Raw genomic sequence first — 20,868 nt, 5'->3', positions numbered from 1 at the left:
TACCCTATCTTCCTCTAAGTTTGTGCAGCACCTAGCACAATGTAACCTCAATCCTGATTGCAACCTCTAGGTTCTACCACTATACTGTGCAAATAAATAAATAAATAGATATGCATGGACGCACATGTTGGTCACACATTTATTCCATAAAACACTCTGTGGTGAGAGCGCTACAGAAATTCTTTTGAGAGCATAAATCCATGCAGTGATGACATACATTCCTCCCTGGGACTATTTCCATAATTCCTTCCCCCATGTCAATAAAAGCCATAATTGCAGCACATTGCATGGATCTGAAGCAACCTGCCATGGCAGACACCCAATTTCCACTCTTCTGTTCCTTTCATGGAGAATTTACAATCCACTGACCCTCTCCTTGAGGCTAAGCATAGGTATGTGTCTTGTTTGTAACACGTAGTGATAAAGAATCAATGAATGATAAACACAGTAGATCTTAAAGAGCAGATTAATGGGAAGGTGAGGCATTTAATAATGCAAATCCTTGCTTTTGGACAGATCTCTATGGGCGTCTATTGCTTTGTTCCTTGTTTTTATTAGGCAAACATTTTTGGGAAGCTATGGCTCAGCACTGGTCTTTGCCAGAGCAATGTCTTTCCAGCCTGTTTGGATGCCAAGACACACTGGCAAAGCCAGTATTGTTCCCTTTGGGTAGCTACTCTTTTCTGCAATTGGATATTTGACAGGAACATTGTGTCACTTGAGTAACTCACCACTTTTCCCCACCTTTCTTTAAAAAGCCCAGTAAACTCTGCATTGGTGAAAGGTGCCAGCTAGACAGTCTTGGAGACTGAACCCTGGAGTGGAAGGACCATCTCTGTATGTGAGAGGGTCAGTCAGTTACCTTGGTTTATTCAGTCCTTGGCCTCTTTTGGAGTCTGCCAACAAGCAAGCCCGTTAATACCAATTGTGTTCATGGGCATTGTCGTGAACTGATTATTTATTAGTCAAAAGACCCAAAGGGAGGTAGGTGCCCAAATCCCATTGAAAGTCAGTAGCAGGCTAGAATCCTTAGGCACTACTTTCAAATCCCAGCGTTGTTTTCTAATGTCCCCCCACCAACACAGTTTCTTGGCCCCATAGATGTAGCTAAAGGTGTAACGTTCCCCTGGTGTTATCTGGACCGGTGATCCGCTAGGTCACTCCAATCCTTGACACTGGGAGCCAGCCTTACCCTGCTCTGCTGTGAGAGCCCCCACTCCTGGGCTGTTCACACATAGCTTCTCTGGCATGAAAACTGCTTGGATTGTGCAACCGAATGACACTAGCCAATATCTCTGGTCCCAGGCACAACCCTGGGAACCTCCATCTTGCAGTGTCCCATTATGCCCGCTGGACACTGCAAACTTATATGAGTTCATCAGTTTAACAAAGAAATGGATATGTACCAGGCTTGTTATCCCAAGGGGAGTCTCTGACATGCTTCAAACCAAACACACTGCTTCAGGCAGAATAAACAAACAGAATTATTAACTACAAAGATAGATTTTAAATTATTATAAATCAAAGCACAACAAGTCAGATTTGGTCAAATGAAATAAAAGCAAAAAGCACTCCAAGGTGATCTTAAAACTTTCAGTGCCCTTACAAACTTAGATGCTTCTCACCACAGGCTGGCTGGTTGCCCTTCAGCCAGGCTCTCCCCTATGATCAGAGTTTCAGTTGCTTGATGGTGATGTCTGTAGATGGAGATGGAAGGGAGAGGAAGAGCATGGCAAACGTCTCTCCCTTTTATCATGTTCTTTCTTCCCTCTTGGCTTTGTCCCCCCTTCAGAGTCAGGTGAGCATTACCTCATCACAGTCCCAAACTGACCAAAGGAAGGGGAATGACTCACTTGAGAGTCCAACAGATCCTTTGTGGCAGCCTAGGCCAGTGTCCTTTGTTCCTGTGAGGCTGGGCTGGGTTTGTCCCATACATGCCCTGATGAGGTATGAACTGCCCCTCTGCTCTTGGAGAGTTTTTGCCTGGGCTTGTTTTAAGCCATGAGGACACATTTTCAGCCTCATAGCTATATACATGAAATTACAACCTATAACATTACATTACTACAATAACAATGCTCAGTGCATCATGAGCCTTACGAAGACACCCGGCACAACAAACTTTGCATCGGATATCACACAATCATTTTATAAGGATGAACATGGGGATGTAGGGTGTTATGTCAGTTCCATCTGAGACTGGCCCAAACTCCTTGCATACCTCCTTCACCAATGCTCTCTAAAGTGGTCTCTAAGGTCTACGGCTCCTGTCTGACAAGGCAGAGTAGTTTCATAGATTCTAAGGACAGAAGGGACCATTGTGATCATCTAGCCTGACCTTCTGTATAGCACTGGCCATTGAATTTATCCCAAATAATTCTTTATGAAACGGACATGAAAACTAATTGGATCCAAATTTATTTACTTTGAAAAGTTTGTATCTCATACAAAGTTTCCTTTAGAAAGTCTTTCATTTGCACTATAGGGAAACCTCACCTGTGTGTGGAAGTCCACTTCTGAGTGATTAAAGATGCCACTTGAGAAAATACCTTACAAAGTTAACAAATAACAAGCCTGGGATACTGTCACACTTCCATCACTTTGCGGGATTTCAATACTATAAAACACCCTCTAGATCTAGACTGAAAGTAACCTGTGTTTGAAAATAGACTAGAACCTGAACTATAATATACTCAGATATCTTCCAAATGAAAACCTTAATCCTTGCCAACCTCAAGCATTCAAAAATCATGGGTCAGGTCCTCCCCCCCACTCAATCATAGTACATTTTGGGTTCTTTTTATTTGTCTTCTGGTACACCCTGGTCATGTTTTTCAAGCTTTTCTTCCTAACCATGGGAATTAGAAACTTACTTTTTAAATGGAAGTTGAGAGTCTCACATAAACATATTTTGCTGTAATTTGTATCTCTGATCTCATTATGGCTCCTGATGCTGAGTCTAGGTTGGCATGAAGGTTTCAAGTTGATAGGTGTGTTACTGGCAGTCGGTAGAGGTGGCTCTTGTAAAATCTCAGAACCTTCACAAACCTAGAGTCTTCCACCGGCAGTGTGGTCTCCTCTGGTCCATCATAGTCTTCAGCTCACCCTTCCAGCCAACCTCCACTGCTGGACTTCCTTCCTTTTAACACCCAGCACAAATGTAGCAGGACAGGGCTAGTTGAACAGGGCTGGCTGGTCCAAGGCTGCCCTGTTCCCGACACCTTTTCGAAAAATTTTTTTTTCTTTGAGACTTGTGGTACAATGAGGTTCTGATGCTCTCCTGTTTCTGCTCCCAACGGGAAGCTGACCTGCAAAGACATAAACATAGTATCATAAAACTGTAGGGCTGCAAGGAACTGCAAGACATCATTTAGTCCAGCACCCTGCACCGAGACAGGACCAAGTAAACCTAGACCGTCCCTGACAGGTGTTTGTCCAACCTGTTCTTAAAAACCTCCAGTGATGGGGATTCCACAACCTCCCTTGGAAGCCTATTCCAGAGCTTAACTACCCTTGTAGTTAGAAATCTAACCTGTCTCCCTTGCTGCAGATTAAGCCCATTTCTTCTTGTCCTACCTTCAGTGGACATGGAGAACAACTGATCACAGTCCTCTTTATAACAGCCCTTATCATATTTGAAGACTGTTATCAGGTTCCCCTTTTTATCCCAAGGAACTGAGGCCTTAAGAACAATATCAAATATAATGAGACTTGCAATAAAATCTCAAGAGTTAGCAACATTGGTTATCACCATAAATATTTGTATCGCAATATGTAGCCTCATTAAGTCCTGCATGGGAGCAAAGTTACACATAGTAGTAACTGTTTGCAGGTCTGGGGTTTTACATATTTTGCATATAGTAGAATGAAGATGGCTGTCTCATGGCAAGACATGTTTTCATTAGAGCTAGGTGACAGTTTTGTTCAAAACCTTTTTTTTTTTAAACAAAAATGGACCTTTTTCTTTAAGGAATTATTTTAATGGAAAATCTCCATTTTGCTTGAAAATTTTTCAGCAAATCCTCCAAACCCTTCAAACAAGTGTTTTGTGAAAACAGAAAAACAATTTTTTCACAGATTTTGGTTTCAATTTTTCATGACAGACAAAGCAAAACTACCCCATTCCCCCCCAAAATAATGGAAAATTAAAAATAAAAAACAACATACAATCAACATATTTCAACCAGCTCTAATTTTAATAGTTATTTGTTGGACAATATTTATGAATATTAAGTTCTTAGCAGTGTTTGCAAAAAGGCAAACAGGAAAAACAGGACAGATGCATTTAGGTTCCAAGACAATGACAGAGTTGATTGATATGACATGGATTAATGACACCTAGGTACATGACATCCTGTGGTTTTGTGTGTGTTTGTGCAAGTGCCTGGTGCAATGGATCCCCAATCCTGATAGGGGCCTCTGGGCACTCTCCTCTCTCTCTCTTATGCCTCTTTGTTCCATGCAGAACACAGGGACTTCACCACTGCCTTCCATCTTTGCTGATATCCTGCTGCAGCCTTAGTTTCTGCCCATGTCACTTTGACAGCTTTCACTTCTGTTTCTGTTGTACATTTCTATATTATCCTTGGCCTACCTCATCATCTCTTGCCCTGGGGGTTCCAGTCCAACCTCTGAGCACTACTACAATATTAATAATTAATAATAGGAACAAGTTTTGTGAATAAAGTGACTTTACAACTCCCAGAGGAACTCTCCAGATAAAATTCAAATCTCCTTCCTAAAATGCTACATATCTCCTAGCCTCATGGTCAGAGAATGCTCTTTTTCTAACATCAAGTTCTTCAAGCTGGGTACATACCGACAGGGTACACGTCACCTCAGGACGGGATGCAGAGATAAAGTTTCTTGACACCTTAAATGACGGCTTCTTGGAGAAGCTGGTCCTGAAACCCACCAGAGGAGAGGCAATTCTTGATTTAGTCCTAAGTGGAGCACAGGATCTGGTCCAAGATCTGAATATAGCTGGACCTCTTGGTAATAGTGACCATAATTTAATTAAATTTAATATCCCTGTGGCAGGAAAAACACTACAGTGGCCCTACCACTGTAGCATTTAATTTCAGAAAGGTGAAGGACACAAAAATGAGGAGGTTAGTTAAACAGAAATTAAAGGGTACAGTGCCAAAAGTGAAATCTCTGCAAGCTGCATGGAAACTTTTTAAAGGCACCATAAGAGAGGCTCAACTTAAATATATACCCCAAATTAAAAAACATAGTAAGAGAACCAAAATAGAGCCACCGTGGCTAAACAAAGTAAAAAAGCAGTGAGAGGCAAAAAGGCATCCTTTAAAAAGTGGGGGTTAAATCCTAGTGAGGAAAATAGAAAGGAGCATAAACACTGGCAAAAGGAAGACCAATAAAGAATTTAAGTACATCAGAAGCAGGAAGACTGATAAACAATCAGTGGGGCAACTGGACGATCGAGGTGCTAAAGGAGCACTCAAGGACATTAAGCCATTGCGGAGAAACTAAATGAATTCTTTGCATCAGTCTTCACGGCTGAGGATGTGAGGGAGATTCCCAAACCTGAGCCATTCTTTTTAGTTGACAGTTCTGAGGAGCTGTCCCAGATTGAGGTGTCATTAGAGGAGGTTTTGGAACAAATTGATAAATTAAACAGCAATAAGTCACCAGGACCAGATGGCATTCACCCAAGAGTTCTGAAGGAACTCAAATGTGAAATTGCAGAAGTACTAACTGTAGTCTGTTAGCTATCATTTAAATCAGCTTCTGTACCAGATGACTGGAGGATAGCTAATGTGACGCCAATTTTTAAAAAAGGCTCCAGAGGTGATCTAGGCAATTACAGGCCTATAAGCCTGACTTCAGTACCAGGCAAACTGGTTGAAACTATAATAAAGAACAATATTGTCAGACATATAGATGAACATAATGTGTTAGGAAGAGTCAACATGGTTTTAGTAAAGGGAAATCATGCCTCACCAATCTACTAGAATTCTTTGAGGGGGTCAAACAAGCATGTGGACCAAGGGGATCCAGGGGACATAGTGTACTTAGATTTTCAGAAAGCCTTTGACAAGGTCCCTCACCAAAGGCTCTTACACAAAGTAAGCTGCCACAGGGTAAGAGGGAAGGTCCTCTCATGGGTTGGTAATTGGTTAGAAGACAGGAAACAGAGGGTAGGTATAAATGATCAGTTTTCAGAACTGAGAGAGGTAAATAGTGGTGTCCCCCAGGCATCTGTTCTGGGACCAGTCCTGTTCTACATATTCATAAAGGATCTGGAAAAAGGGATAAACAGTGAGATGGCAAAATTTGCAGCTGATACAAAACTACTACAGATAGTTAAGACTCAGGCAGACTGCAGAGAGCTACAAACGGATCTCTCAAAACTGGGTGACTGGGCAACAAAATAGCAGATTAAATTTAATGTTGATAAATGCAAAGTAATGCACATTGGAAAGCATAATCCCAATTATACATATAAAATGATGGGGTCTAAATTAGCTGTTAGCACTCAAGAAATAGATCTTGGATTCACTGTGGATAGTTCTCTGAAAACACCCACTCAATGTGCAGTGGCAGTCAAAAAAGCGAACAGAATGCTGGGAATAATTAAGAAAGAGATAGGTAATAGAACAGAAAATATCATGTTGCCTGTATATAAATCCATGTCACACCCACATCTTGAATACTGTGTGCAGATGTGGTTGCCCCATCTCAAAAAAGATATACTGGAATTGGAAAAGGTTCAGAAAAGGGCAGCAAAAATGATTAGGGATTATTAATAGGCAGCAAATTTAAAACAAATAAAAGGAAGTATTTCTTCACACAATCACAGTCAACCTGTGGAACTCCTTGCCAGACGATGTTGTGAAGGCCAAGACCACAAACAGGATTCAAAAAAGAACTAGATAAATTCATGGAGGATAGGTCCATCAATGGCTATTAGCCAGGATGGGCAGGAATGGTGTCCCTAGCCTCTGTTTGCCAAAAGCTGGGAATGAGCGACAGGGGATGGATCACTTGATGATTACCTGTTCTGTTCATTCCCTCTGGGGCATCTGGCATTGGCCACTGTCGGCAGCCAGGATACTGGGCTAGTTGGACGTCTGACCTAGTAGGGCCATTCTTATGTTCAAGCTGTCAGAGTTTGACAGCAACCTTTACATTAATTATCAAGCCCCAGATCCTCAAAGGTATGAAATCAATGGGAGTTAAGCGCATAAATATCTTTGAGGATCTGGGCCCCAAAGATGTAGGTACAGTGTATTTACTACACCCCAATAGTCCTGTGGAGTTCAGTTCTTTACTATGTTACCTGACATTAATTTATGAGGGGTGGAGTACCAGGTTTACCATTGTCTTGCAGACTAACGAAAGAGTATCAGCTCCCTGGACTGCTTGTTCTCATAAACATCCACCCAAAGATACACAACGCCTCCTAGAAAAGCTCACAAAATGATGGTTTTACATGTCCAGGTTGATGATACTCATCATAGAGGGTTCAAAAATAGAACAGCATTTTCTCAGAGAAGTTTCTTTTATAGTGTCAAAGCAGCTGTGTTTAGAATCAAATATGAAGAAAGGAAACAGATGAATCATGTGAAGGGCTAGAGTACAAAGGCTGGGGCACTGTTGCTTCATAGTAGAACTGGTGCCATGGAATTTAAGAAGGTTATTTCTGCATGGATTGTCTTTGCTCGTGACTTTGTTGATGCAGTCCATCATCTGCCTGTCTTTCTGAATCACTCCACAATGTTTTTTCATCCTGTGTTCACCTGAAATATGAACACTTAAAAAACATTTTTTTAAAGATATGAGTGCTGCAGACCAGCCATATTGGCTTCAAGCCTGGATACTACATGGAGGAATTTCAGTCTTGGAAACCTGACAGCATCTATGGTCTCCAGGCCCTTGGTTTCTTTCAAAGGGGCATTAAATGTCAGTGCTCAGTTGAAACTGCCTGTTCGTGAAAGCTCAAAACCAACTCATTCAAATTGTCTCTCTCCACACAAGTTTCTACAGAGTCCTACAAAAATAACTTAGAAATTGTTTAACTTTCTCTCTCATTAGGACATTAAAACAAATTGTCCGACAATGCCTGTTCCAAAGACACACACAGCGTAGTGTCAGACTGAAGGCAGCTGATATTAATGTGCTTCCACCCTCAGGGCTTTGGTATACTACAAATACAGTCAGCCAAAGGACCTACTTACAACACAGTTCTCCGCTCTACTGGATACAGCACTGTTGCGAGTTGTCACCTAAATTGGACCTAACCATGTTCTGTAGCCATGTTCTGTAACCTTGGACATTTACCTTGATTACGGAACACAACTGAGATCCCATTTACTCTATAGGTTAGAATGATTTTGTAATGGGATATGGTGACAACACTGTTGTAACCAGGTCTTCTTGACCCAGTTGCGTTTGCAGCATAGACGTGCCCTCTATTTGATACGAGTGACTCAATGGCAGACTGATTAATGCTGAACAAAGGAGGGTTGCTTGGCAGGTACATGTATTAGAATCATAGAATCATAGAATATCAGGGTTGGAAGGGACCCCTGAAGGTCATCTAGTCCAACCCCCTGCTCGAAGCAGGACCAATTCCCAGTTAAATCATCCCAGCCAGGGCTTTGTCAAGCCTGACCTTAAAAACCTCTAAGGAAGGAGATTCTACCACCTCCCTAGGTAACGCATTCCAGTGTTTCACCACCCTCTTAGTGAAAAAGTTTTTCCTAATATCCAATCTAAACCTCCCCCACTGCAACTTGAGACCATTACTCCTCGTTCTGTCATCTGCTACCATTGAGAACAGTCTAGAGCCATCCTCTTTGGAACCCCCTTTCAGGTAGTTGAAAGCAGCTATCAAATCCCCCCTCATTCTTCTCTTCTGCAGGCTAAACAATCCCAGCTCCCTCAGCCTCTCCTCATAAGTCATGTGTTCTAGACCCCTAATCATTTTTGTTGCCCTTCGCTGGACTCTCTCCAATTTATCCACATCCTTCTTGAAGTGTGGGGCCCAAAACTGGACACAGTACTCCAGATGAGGCCTCACCAATGTCGAATAGAGGGGAACGATCACGTCCCTCGATCTGCTCGCTATGCCCCTACTTATACATCCCAAAATGCCATTGGCCTTTTTGGCAACAAGGGCACACTGCTGACTCATATCCAGCTTCTCGTCCACTGTCACCCCTAGGTCCTTTTCCGCAGAACTGCTGCCTAGCCATTCGGTCCCTAGTCTGTAGCGGTGCATTGGATTCTTCCATCCTAAGTGCAGCACTCTGCACTTATCCTTATTGAACCTCATCAGATTTCTTTTGGCCCAATCCTCCAATTTGTCTAGGTCCTTCTGTATCCTATCCCTCCCCTCCAGCGTATCTACCACTCCTCCCAGTTTAGTATCATCCGCAAATTTGCTGAGAGTGCAATCCACACCATCCTACAGATCATTTATGAAGATATTGAACAAAACCGGCCCCAGGACCGACCCTTGGGGCACTCCACTTGATACCAGCTGCCAACTAGACATGGAGCCATTGATCACTACCCGTTGAGCCCGACAATCTAGCCAGCTTTCTACCCACCTTATAGTGCATTCATCCAGCCCATACTTCCTTAACTTGCTGACAAGAATACTGCGGGAGACCGTGTCAAAAGCTTTGCTAAAGTCAAGAAACAATACATCCACTGCTTTCCCTTCATCCACAGAACCAGTTATCTCATCATAAAAGGCGATTAGATTAGTCAGGCATGACCTTCCCTTGGTGAATCCATGCTGGTTGTTCCTGATCACTTTCCTCTCATGCAAGTGCTTCAGGATTGATTCTTTGAGGACCTGCTCCATGATTTTTCCAGGGCCTGAGGTGAGGCTGACTGGCCTGTAGTTCCCAGGATCCTCCTTCTTCCCTTTTTTAAAGATTGGCACTACATTAGCCTTTTTCCAGTCATCCGGGACTTCCCCCGTTCGCCACGAGTTTTCAAAGATAATGGCCAATGGCTCTGCAATCACAGCCGCCAATTCCTTCAGCACTCTCGGATGCAACTCGTCCGGCCCCATGGACTTGTGCACGTCCAGCTTTTCTAAATAGTCCCTAACCACCTCTATCTCCACAGAGGGCTGGCCATCTCTTCCCCATTTTGTGATGCCCAGCGCAGCAGTCTGGGAGCTGACCTTGTTAGTGAAAACAGAGGCAAAAAAAGCATTGAGTACATTAGCTTTTTCCACATCCTCTGTCACTAGGTTGCCTCCCTCATTCAGTAAGGGGCCCACACTTTCCTTGGCTTTCTTCTTGTTGCCAACATACCTGAAGAAACCCTTCTTGTTACTCTTGACATCTCTTGCTAGCTGCAGCTCCAGGTGCAATTTGGCCCTCCTGATATCATTCCTACATGCCCGAGCAATATTTTTATACTCTTCCCTGGTCATATGTCCAACCTTCCACTTCTTGTAAGCTTCTTTTTTATGTTTAAGATCCGCTAGGATTTCACCATTAAGCCAAGCTGGTCGCCTGCCATATTTACTATTCTTTCGACTCATCGGGATGGTTTGTCCCTGTAACCTCAACAGGGATTCCTTGAAATACAGCCAGCTCTCCTGGACTCCTTTCCCCTTCAAGTTAGTCCCCCAGGGGATCCTGGCCATCTGTTCCCTGAGGGAGTCGAAGTCTGCTTTCCTGAAGTCCAGGGTCCGTATCCTGCTGCTTACCTTTCTTCCCTGCGTCAGGATCCTGAACTCAACCAACTCATGGTCACTGCCACCCAGATTCCCATCCACTTTTGCTTCCCTCACTAATTCTACCCGGTTTGTGAGCAGCAGGTCAAGAAAAGCTCCCCCCCTAGTTGGCTCCTCTAGCACTTGCATCAGGAAATTGTCCCCTATGCTTTCCAAAAACTTCCTGGATTGTCTATGCACCGCTGTATTGCTCTCCCAGCAGATATCAGGAAAATTAAATTTTTATTTAAATTTTTAAATTAAATTAAATAATTACACATTAAGTTGTGTAGTCATTATTTGCCTGCATGAAGAATGTATTTCAATCAATTTTACCAATGCAAATGATAATTTGACTAGTTTCACTAAGGTCCCTGCTGTGCCAAGGAGTCAAATACTGTAGGGGAAGGCTTTAAGATTAATAATTGCATTTGCCATTTGCAGGCTAAGATAGGAGCCAAATATTATTATTATTTACTGTTTGTATTGTGTTGTTACTGCCCAGAAGTTCCAGTCAGGTGTGAGCTCAGCATACATAGGGGTCAGACAGCAATGTTTCCCTCCATTTATGGGATTTCACCACTAGATAGCTTCATTTTCACAACTAGCTAGCTCCACTATGTGGGATTTTTGCCTGTTCCTGAACTCCAAAGTAATAGGCTACTCTTAGAGGCAGGAAACTGGATTAGACAGACTATTGACCTGAGCTGGGATAGACTTCTCTATCTTCCTGTGCCTTAAATTCATCCAATACACTGGATCTGATCTTTTGACACCTGGAGGTTCACAACACTGCATCCTTCCTGGTCAATGCTGCTTATAGAATATAGTGACTTGGTGATTGTGGCTGAATCTGATTCTCTAGCTAAATGTCCAGTTGGTTTCTGCTACAGAAATAATACATCCTATATGCATTGTATAATCGACTTGATTTATATCGTGTTTCCTCCAGCAGAACACACTAGCATCCTGTTTGCCTGGTTGTTCTCTGAGGCAGAGCTGCACTCAGGCCAAAGACTATAGGGATTTCTCTGAGTCTAAAATCTCTTAAGGTCACTAAAGTCATCACAAGGCAGTATCTTTCCTATGGCAAACATTCCCTGTGCTTTCCTTCCTCACTCTAAAGAGCCTGTGTTGTGCCAGTTTTTCTTGCCAGAGTCTGTAATCTCTGAACCAACATTCTAGTTATATATTTTCCATGCAGTTTTCAGTAACTGATTTTTCTTAGTCATGATCTGTGACCTCAAACCACATTGTCACAGAGATGAGCATGCTGCCATAGAAGAGGTTTGCTGTGAGCTCATCAGGTATGTATGTATGCATGCATTTTGCCATGTGTATGGGGGTATGTGCATATGTGTGTCTGAGAGCATACATGTGCAATCATGTTCTTGGGTTGACATTCAGAAGGCTTCACTCTCTATGATGGGGCCAGGAAGAAGGTGCAGCACAAATCAAACAATTTGAAATGTTATACATATCCTGGCAGATCCAACTAACAAATGTAGGATAGTGGGGATATGGCTGCTGTTCTGCTGTACAGTATGGGAATAATATAAAGCTGGGAAGGCTGGAATACTGTGATTGACAGGTGAGTGTATTGCACAACCCATCTTGCAGAAGCCAATGGGAAGGATGCTAAACACACACAGTACTTGTTGCAGACAGGCTGGTAAACACAAAAAGAATTAAAGCATAAACAGCAAGAGCCTCCTTCACTGCTTCTCTGGTCATCATACCAAGGAACATCATAGAGGGTTACACATATAGTCTCTGGCCATCACTGGAGGTGGGGAGGGGGGAATTTTCAGTATTAAATGCAACCCCTATTCCCCCCTCCCCATACAAACAACCCATCAACAAAGATTACAGCATTCAAATTGTACATGTAAAACAAACAACGACCAAAAAAATCAGAATGCAAAACAAAAACCACCACCTTACTATGTCTGAGATGCATATGCTGTTCAATGTAAGGGCTTGTCTCCATGGCAGAATATGCCTCAGTAGTTGGTGTGCACTAGCTTTTCTGCACTAGCTCCCCAAATGAACACTCTTATTCTGCACTAAAAATGCCTCTGTGCACAGTAGTTTAATGCACTTTGGCAATGTACTAATCTAAGTGTGTGGAGGAGCTAGCGTGCTTTAAATTCAGACCATAGCTTACTGTGCACTAACATGCCCATATAGACAAGCCCCAATATAATAAGCTACACTGTTGACCAGGCAAACAGGATTAAAAACACTACATGGGCACTATGTGGCCAAATTTGTGTGGCTTTGGGGAACTTGACTTTTGCATTTCCAGCCTTTTTGTGATTAACTGCAGCTTCAGTGCTGGGTTGGGCCCCAGTTCAGCAAAGCACTTAAACATGTGCTTAACTTTAAGCATGTCTGTAGTCCCTGTCCCACTAAAATCAAAGGGATTAATCATGTGCCAGCCCCTGTTCACTGTATTCCAGACACTAACCTTGTGAATGGTTTCCTGTTGTATCAACCAGGCAAGGTACTATCAAGCTTCAGCAGGACTTTATTTTCAAAGTGGAAACCTCTTTACCAAGCTGCTGCTGCACCCTCTCTAGCTTTCTCCCAGCCTCTCAACTCCTCCCCCTCCTTCCTGTTTCCTGTCCTTTCAGACTCCCAACAGCCAATGCTCCCAATTCTAATAATTACAAGCAACATCTAAACACCACATTCCCTCCTCTCTTAAGAAACTCCCCCAATTAAAATAAACATCTTTCTAACCACAGGAACAAATATGAAACAAGACACTATACTGTTGGCAGAAATATTACACTGAAAACACTGTAGATACTACATAACATAGTCTCGAGTCCTGACAGGTGGTCGTCTGGGTCTGACAGGCCATTTCTCAAGCCCCGGTTCCAGTGCAATGTCTTGTTGTGTTGGTACTACGGTGATGTCATCCAGTGCAGACTGGGTGTTGATATAATCTCCTCTTGGTGCATAGGCAGGTGCAAGATAAGAAGCATTCCATACTCGCCCATCAGAAAGTCGATAGGTGCAAGGTCCCTTCTTCTCTATGATTTTAAGAGGAGCTGTGAATTTATGGTCCCCTTTGCATAAAATTCCAGGTTTTCGTATTCTAACGAAGGAACCACATGCAAACTTTGGTTCCTTAGTACCCTGCCTCTTGTCTGTGAAAGTCTTAGACTTTGCTTGGTTCTGTTCAACTGTTTTTCTCACATCATCTTCGTTTGGGGCATCAGGTCGTGCCTTTAACAATCCAGCAATGTTCAGTTTAGTATTCATCTGTTTCCTATGCAGTAACTCTGCGGGTGATCTTTGCATTGTGGCATGTCGTGTAGCCCAGTATGCTTGCAAGAAATCAGTAGTGAAGGGTATCCATAATCGCCCTTCTAGTTTCGCCATTTGCAAACGCTCTATCAAAATTCTGTTAAACCGTTCAATTTCCCCATTGGCTTGAGGGTACTATAGGGATGACCTTCTGTGTAAAATGTTCCTCTGTGCTAGAAAAGTTTCAACCTCCAGGGAAGTAAATTGAATACCATTATCTGAAACCAGTTCTTTGGGGTTACCTTCCCTGCTAAAAACTGAAGAGAGGAACTTAATTACTGTAGCAGAAGAGATTTGCAATGTAAAGGCTACCTCAAGCCATTTGCTGAAATAGTCTATTAAAGTGATGGCATAATGGCAGTCAATTGGAGCAGTACCAAAAGGTCCTACAATGTAGCAATCGCCACTTTTTCCCATGCAGATTCAGGAAGAGGAACAGGCTGTAATGGAGGGGTACATGTCACTGCTGTCTTATCATGCATTTGGCAAGTGACAGAGGATTTGATGAGCACTTCAGTTTGAGAGTCCATCCTGGCCACCAATACAGATCCTGTAGTCATTGTTTGGTTCAGACAATTCCTTGATGAGTATCATGTGCCAGGTGCATGAGTTTTGATTGTAATTCTTCTGGCACAAGGAGCCGGTGTGTACCTCATAGCACACAGCCATCACACAAAGAAAGTTCAGCCCAAACTCTAAAATAAGGCAGCGAAACTGGGTCAAGGTTTTTAGGGTGACTGGGCAATCTCTTTGTCAGAATTTCCCATAGTTTTTGTTGAATTGGACACGCTGAACAAGCAGCTTGAAATTGTTCTCTTGTAACTGCAGTGAGAGTGCTTGTAATAAGCACAACCACTACATCCTCATCCTCCGGTGGACCATCTGGTGTAGGCAAAGGCAGGCGAGAAAGGCAATCAGCGACCACATTTTGGTTTCCAGGCTTATATTCCAGTTCATAATTGAAAGATAGTAGTCTTGCAGACCATCAAGCAATACGGTATCCTGCTCTTCCCAGTCCTTTCGTGGTGAGCAATGTCATCAAAGGGCTGTGGTCTGTGCGCAACTTGAACGTGCGGCCCCACAGGTAAGTTATCCATTTTTCAGTAGCCCAGACACAAACAAGTGCTTCTTTTTTGACTGTAGAATATTTTCTCTCAGCATTATTTAGTGTCCTTGAAGCAAATGCAACAGTCCTCTCTGTGTTGTCCTCATGCAGTTGTGTGAGAACAGCCCCAAGTCCATAATCAGAAGCATCAGTAGTTACAATTGTGGGCAATGCAGGATTGAATAGTGCAGGTAATGAACTATGTACAACCAAGTCTTTCACCGTTTTGAAACTAGCTTGTGCATCCTTTGTCCACACTAAGGTTGAACTTCTCCATAGTAATTCCTGTAACGGTTCAATGACAGAAGCATAATTGGGAATGAATTTTGCATAGCAGGAGGTAAGACCCAAGAAGGAACATAAGGTTTGCAAATCTGTTGGAGGAGGAGCATTTGAAATTGCCAGGATATGATCTGGATCAGGTTTTAGTCCAGCCTGTAAAATTGTATGCCCCCGAAAGGAGAGTTCAGTTTGTCTAAATTTGCATTTGGACCTATTGAGCTGGAGGCCTGCTGTGCTGATGCAGTTTAGTACAGACTGCAGGTTATTGTCATGCTCCTCAGAAGTATTTCCAAACACAATAATATCATCCAGATAGCACTGAACTCCATGTTCATTCTTCAGAATCAGTGACATCATTTTTTGAAAGGGGCAGTTGGGGCAGATGCGAGTCCGTATGGAACATGTTTAAAATGAAATAATCCCTCATATCTAATAAATGCTGAGAGGTCTCTGCTATCTTCATGCAACATAACCTGGTGGTATGAACTCTGCAAATCAAGAGTAAAAAACATCTTTGCTCCATGGAGTTCTGCAAATACTTCTTCTATGTGAGGAAGAGGATGCTTGTCAATCACAATAGCTTTATTTGGCTCCATTAAGTCCACACAAAGGCGAAAGCCTCCACCCTTCTTCTGCGTCACTACTATAGGTGAAACCCATTCCAAGGAGTCGATCTCTTCAATAATGTCCTTTTGAACAAGTTTTCTAAGTTCCTCTGAAACAGCTTCCCTGACTGAAAACGGTAAGCGCCGTAATTTCTGTTGTACAGGCATCACAGTATTCTGCATTTTAACTTTATGCAGAAACCCATAAGCACAGCCGAGCTTCTCCTCAACCTGGTGTTGGGTTCCAACTGAAACTGGTGTGTGTACCGCAAGAGTGTTTTGCTGAGGAAGATCAATTCGTCGATTAACTACCCTGAGATTTAAAGCAGCCAATAAATCTCTGCCAAGGATAGGAGTGCCTTTGTGGACAATGTGTAACTCTGCAGTTAAACAGCAATCACCAAAAGTAACTGTTACTGGCAGGCAGGAATATGTTTTTTCAAATAGCACACCAAATGAAGTTTGGGTTCAGTAAGAGGCACGTTTTTAAAGTAATGCAGATAGATGGAATCAGGTAGTATAGATACTGCTGAGCCAGTGTCCACCATTAGCTGAATAGAGTGTGGTTTGCCTGAGGGTATGGCGGAAACGTTTACCATGCACTTTATCTGTTCTGGAATATGTGCAGTAGTGATTTTGTCCACGCTCAGCACAGTAACATCTGGTATTGTAACTGCATGCACCTGTTGATTGAACTGGCTACTGTGACATATTTTAGCAAAATGTCCAATCTTTTTGCAATGACTGCACTGAGCTACTTTTTCCAGACATCCTGTGTAGCTTGCAAGGTGTTGTGGAGATCCACAGCAAAAGCATGCTTTTACTGTATTTTGAATTTGCTGATTCGGTGGTTTTTCATTAATTTTCCTCTTGCAATTGTGTGTTTGCAGTGGTAGTGAACTTTTCTGCAAAGGAGTCACAGCCTGGACTGTGCCTCCTGTATCCATGCTCATTATTTTGGCTTCAGCTGTAGCTGACTCAATCCGAGTAGCAATGGTTATTGCTTTTTCTAGTGTAAGTTGTGGTTCTAGAAGTAAGCGTTCTCTTACATGAAACAGGTTGTTTTCTCAATGAGCTGGTCTCTAATCATCTCATCTGCCATATTCCCAAAGTCACAATTCCCAAATTACAATCAGACTCCTCAGGGAAGCAATATACTGCATTATAGTTTCCCCTGGTTTCTGCTCACGCTGGTGAAATCTGTAGTGATTAGCTACTACATTCACTTTTGGCACAAAAAAATTCTTTAATGCAGTGAGTGCAGTCTCATATTTATCATCTGCAAGGGGAAAAGTGTAAAATATATGCTGCCCTTCTGCTCCAAGGCAGTGGATTAACAGAGCACACTTTCTTACTTCAAAAATCTCTGTAGCACTGGTTGCAAGCAGATAAGTCTCAAACATATGGATCCAGGTAGAAAAAGAAATTGGAGGCTCACCTGGGCTTTGCAGAAAGGGTGCAGGTGGGTTCAGAGGCAGAAGATCCATCCTCGTCTCCAAAATGTTGTATCAACTAGGCAAGGTACTAACAAGCTTCAACAGGACTTTATTTTCAAAGTGGAAACCTCTTTACCAAGCTGCTGCTGCACCCTCTCTAGCTTTCTCCCAGCCTCTCAACTCCTCCCCCGCTTCCTGTTTCCTGTCCTTTCTGACTCCCTACAGCCAGTGCTCCCAATTCTAATAATTACAAGCAACATCTAAACACCACATTTCCCCATCTGTAAAACGGGGATAATGATGTTTATCTTCTTTGTGAAGTGCTTTGAGATTTACTGATGAAAAATGTTATACAAGAGCTAGTTATTAGTATTAAATGAGAAGGATTTGGACCAGGTTCCAAAGCTTAAATGACTGATTCCCCAGTTCCTTGCAGCTTGTGTCATAATTTACATCTGTGCCAAGTGAGTGTAAAAATGCCATCAGATCAAAATACTTGCATTTTACAACCCACTTGGCACAGGTGCGAATGAGGATGCAAGGAACTGGGGAATCAGGTCCTAAATCTGAGAGGTAAATGGGATGGAGGAAGACTATATTCCCACCGTACATATATCCTGATATATTATACCATATATTATATATTATATTATATTATACCATTATCTGCCATACGTTAATTGCTCCAAGGTTGTGTGTGTATAACATGTTCGTATAAATTAATAAACAAAATGATTAGAGGGAAATCAGGTGTGTGACTGCTATGTTTTCCCAGAGCAAGCACATACTTTTCTAAACATGAGTGAACCCAAAGTGTGCTTACTCCCAGACTTTTGTCTTCAGACCATGTGTAATGCCAGGGCACTTGCTATCCACATTGCTGTCATCCCACGGATAAGGTGAAGGTAGGTTTTACAAACAATAAGTAGATACTGTCTGGCCCTGCAAAGATGCACAATGTGAAGGGAGAGGGTGCATGGAACCATTCTGGCCCTTCTGCACTCACAGCCCAGCTGGGAAGGAATCACACAGTGCCACCTGCTGTTCTAGCCTTCCTGACGCAGGTGGGGGTTGGATCCATGGCTCCACTTCCTGGCACGCTGGCCTGACTGCTAGGCCTGGCACAGGCAGAAACAAAGGATGCAAATGGTGTCTGTCCCCCCAGTGTCACCAGAGGCATTTCAAAGGCAGCTGGAGTGTCTCAAGCCCCAGCTGCTAATGAGGTGCCCCTCTAGAGCATCCCCAACTCATGCCAGCAGCTGAAAAGTCACGTCAATTTTTATTTGACTGTTCGAACATCTTATCAGCTGCTGCCTCCTGAGGGCTCCCCCACATGCCCTTATTGGTTCCAGATGGGTCTCAATGACTGGCCATTGATAGGAAAGTAGGTGCTTTTGAGAGTACTTTTACTACACCAGGATGCTGCCCATATGCCCAGGGCTGTTCCCATTGGCAGTTCCCCACTGCTGCCTCCTATAAACAATTTAGCATTTATAAAGAGAAAGAAAAAGTTACAACTGCATCCTTTGGGCACCCTGGGAGGGATTGATCGAGGTTCATGAAAATGAGTTAGCTCATGTATTGTGCACCAGAAATGTGAAGCAGGTGTGGCTTAGAAGGCTCCCTTTGGGATTCACCTGCTTTCTTGGCAGGTCCCGCTGGGACTATGAGCAGCCAGCTCTGAAGAGCAGGTGGCTCGGAGGAACGAAGGGTCAGAAAAAATCATGAATTCCTTTCTTCCTTCAAACCTTTGTCCATTTCTAGGATCAAACTTTCCTGAGACTCTGAACATCCCCCAACCCCTGGCTGGTCATTTTCATGCAATTGCAGATTCTGGCCAGCATAGGCCAGAACTAATGCCATGACAGCCTCTCAATATTTCTGGTTGAATTTGCAGGCTCAATAGGTTTCCATTAATCATCCACAAGGCTGGATTCTGCTGAGCACTGAATCTTTCTAGGTTCACCCTTTCCTACATCTACCCCCATTTACGTTCAGTTAGAGATGGGTCCACTCTCTACTGGATTTTGAACCTCAAAGTTTGGGTGTATTTGGATTTTGTTCAGCCATTACAGAGAGTGGGGTTGGCTGTGAAATAAAGATCTGAGTTTGGATTTCAACTTCCCAAAGTTTGGGGGTGTTTGAAAGCAGGGGTTTAGGGTCAGGACCACATCTTCTATGATCACAACTTCCACAGGTATCCTTGAGGGGACAGTATACCCCTCAACCTGTCAACAGGGCATAATAGGGCCCCCATCCTGAATGGGATCTGTGGATGCCTCTCTAATATAAATACTAAACAACAATATCAGCAGGAAAGGCCATTTCTGTCTGAGATGTCTTAAAGGAGAAAATAACCATTTCATTTCGTGGTCTATTTGTCTCTGACCTGGCTGTGGGCAGAACTCAAGAGCAGTCACCATTTGGGGCACAAATATCTAGCTTCAGGAATTTATTGTGGGCTTCCCTACGTTGTCTGGAGGATACAATACTGGGAACGTTGGACAAGAGCCACAAAGCGTGGGCCAAAGAAAGGGAGTGTGGCTTAGACAGAAGCATGAAATGGCAGCAGAATGGGAGAGCAGCAGAAGCCAGGACACAAAGTAGAATGCATCCGATGAAGTGAGCTGTAGCTCACAAAAGCTTATGCTCAGATAAATTGTTTAGTCTCTAAGGTGCCACAAGTACTCCTTTTCTTTTTGCGAATACAGACTAACACGGCTGCTACTTTGAAAAGTAGAACTGGTGTCTCAAGTTGTACTGATGGCCTGTGACCCCAGCCCCACCTCATCTTCCTCCTCAAAGTGCAATTGTATGTGAAAATGTTTATCTAGTTGTGAAACAAGCTGAAAATAGCATAACACTTCCCTTCCCTTCCTCATGCTATATCAGGCCTTCCCTGTGGACAGCATCAGAATGGCCTTGCCTAAAAGTACATCAGCATGCGAAAGCAACTGACACAGACAGGGCAGGCAGTTCAATTTGGTGGCAGTGATGGCTTCCTAGATCCTGTGTGACACAGGAGAGCTTCCTTCTTCCATGACTCTGCAGTGAGGGCTTTGACATGTTTCTAATGAAACAAGAGTGGTTAATACATGATTCATAACCCTGATTTGTGACACCTTTTGTGCTGGGAAGCAGGAAGTTTGCATTCCCAGCACACCTGAATTCTAGGGGAGCTGTGATTTTCTTGTATCATTTATTTTGTTAGATAACACTCACGCTTTCTCGCCTTTTGGATCTTGTCATCTTGGTTGGGATGTTCTGTCTTACTCATCTGTCATGTCAGTGTCTACACTCACTTCCAGCTCACTCTAATCCAATCTGGCTGCCTGCCTGTGTGAACAGCTGACTGACTATCATTTAGCAAGACCAGCCTGGTAAGTGCTTCAGGAACAGCAGGCAGAATTAGCCACT

The 20,868-nt window shown here is 43.1% G+C and overlaps 1 long non-coding RNA gene across 1 annotated transcript; it reads right to left on the bottom strand.

Annotated features, from left to right (window-relative positions):
* Positions 1-125: 125 nt before the first annotated feature.
* LOC142073298 (uncharacterized) lies at positions 126-13,262 on the bottom strand. Its single transcript, XR_012670101.1, has 2 exons — positions 13,176-13,262; positions 126-3,308 (listed from the first exon to the last, which is right to left on the bottom strand). It is a non-coding gene; the product is annotated as an uncharacterized LOC142073298 (long non-coding RNA).
* Between the last annotated feature and the right edge of the window lie 7,606 nt (positions 13,263-20,868).

Source organism: Caretta caretta, chromosome 9, assembly GCF_965140235.1.
Source record: "Caretta caretta isolate rCarCar2 chromosome 9, rCarCar1.hap1, whole genome shotgun sequence".
In the NCBI taxonomy this organism is placed as follows: Eukaryota; Metazoa; Chordata; order Testudines; family Cheloniidae; genus Caretta; species Caretta caretta.
Note: the sequence above shows the minus strand (reverse complement) of the source record. Positions and strands in the feature narration are given on the sequence as shown.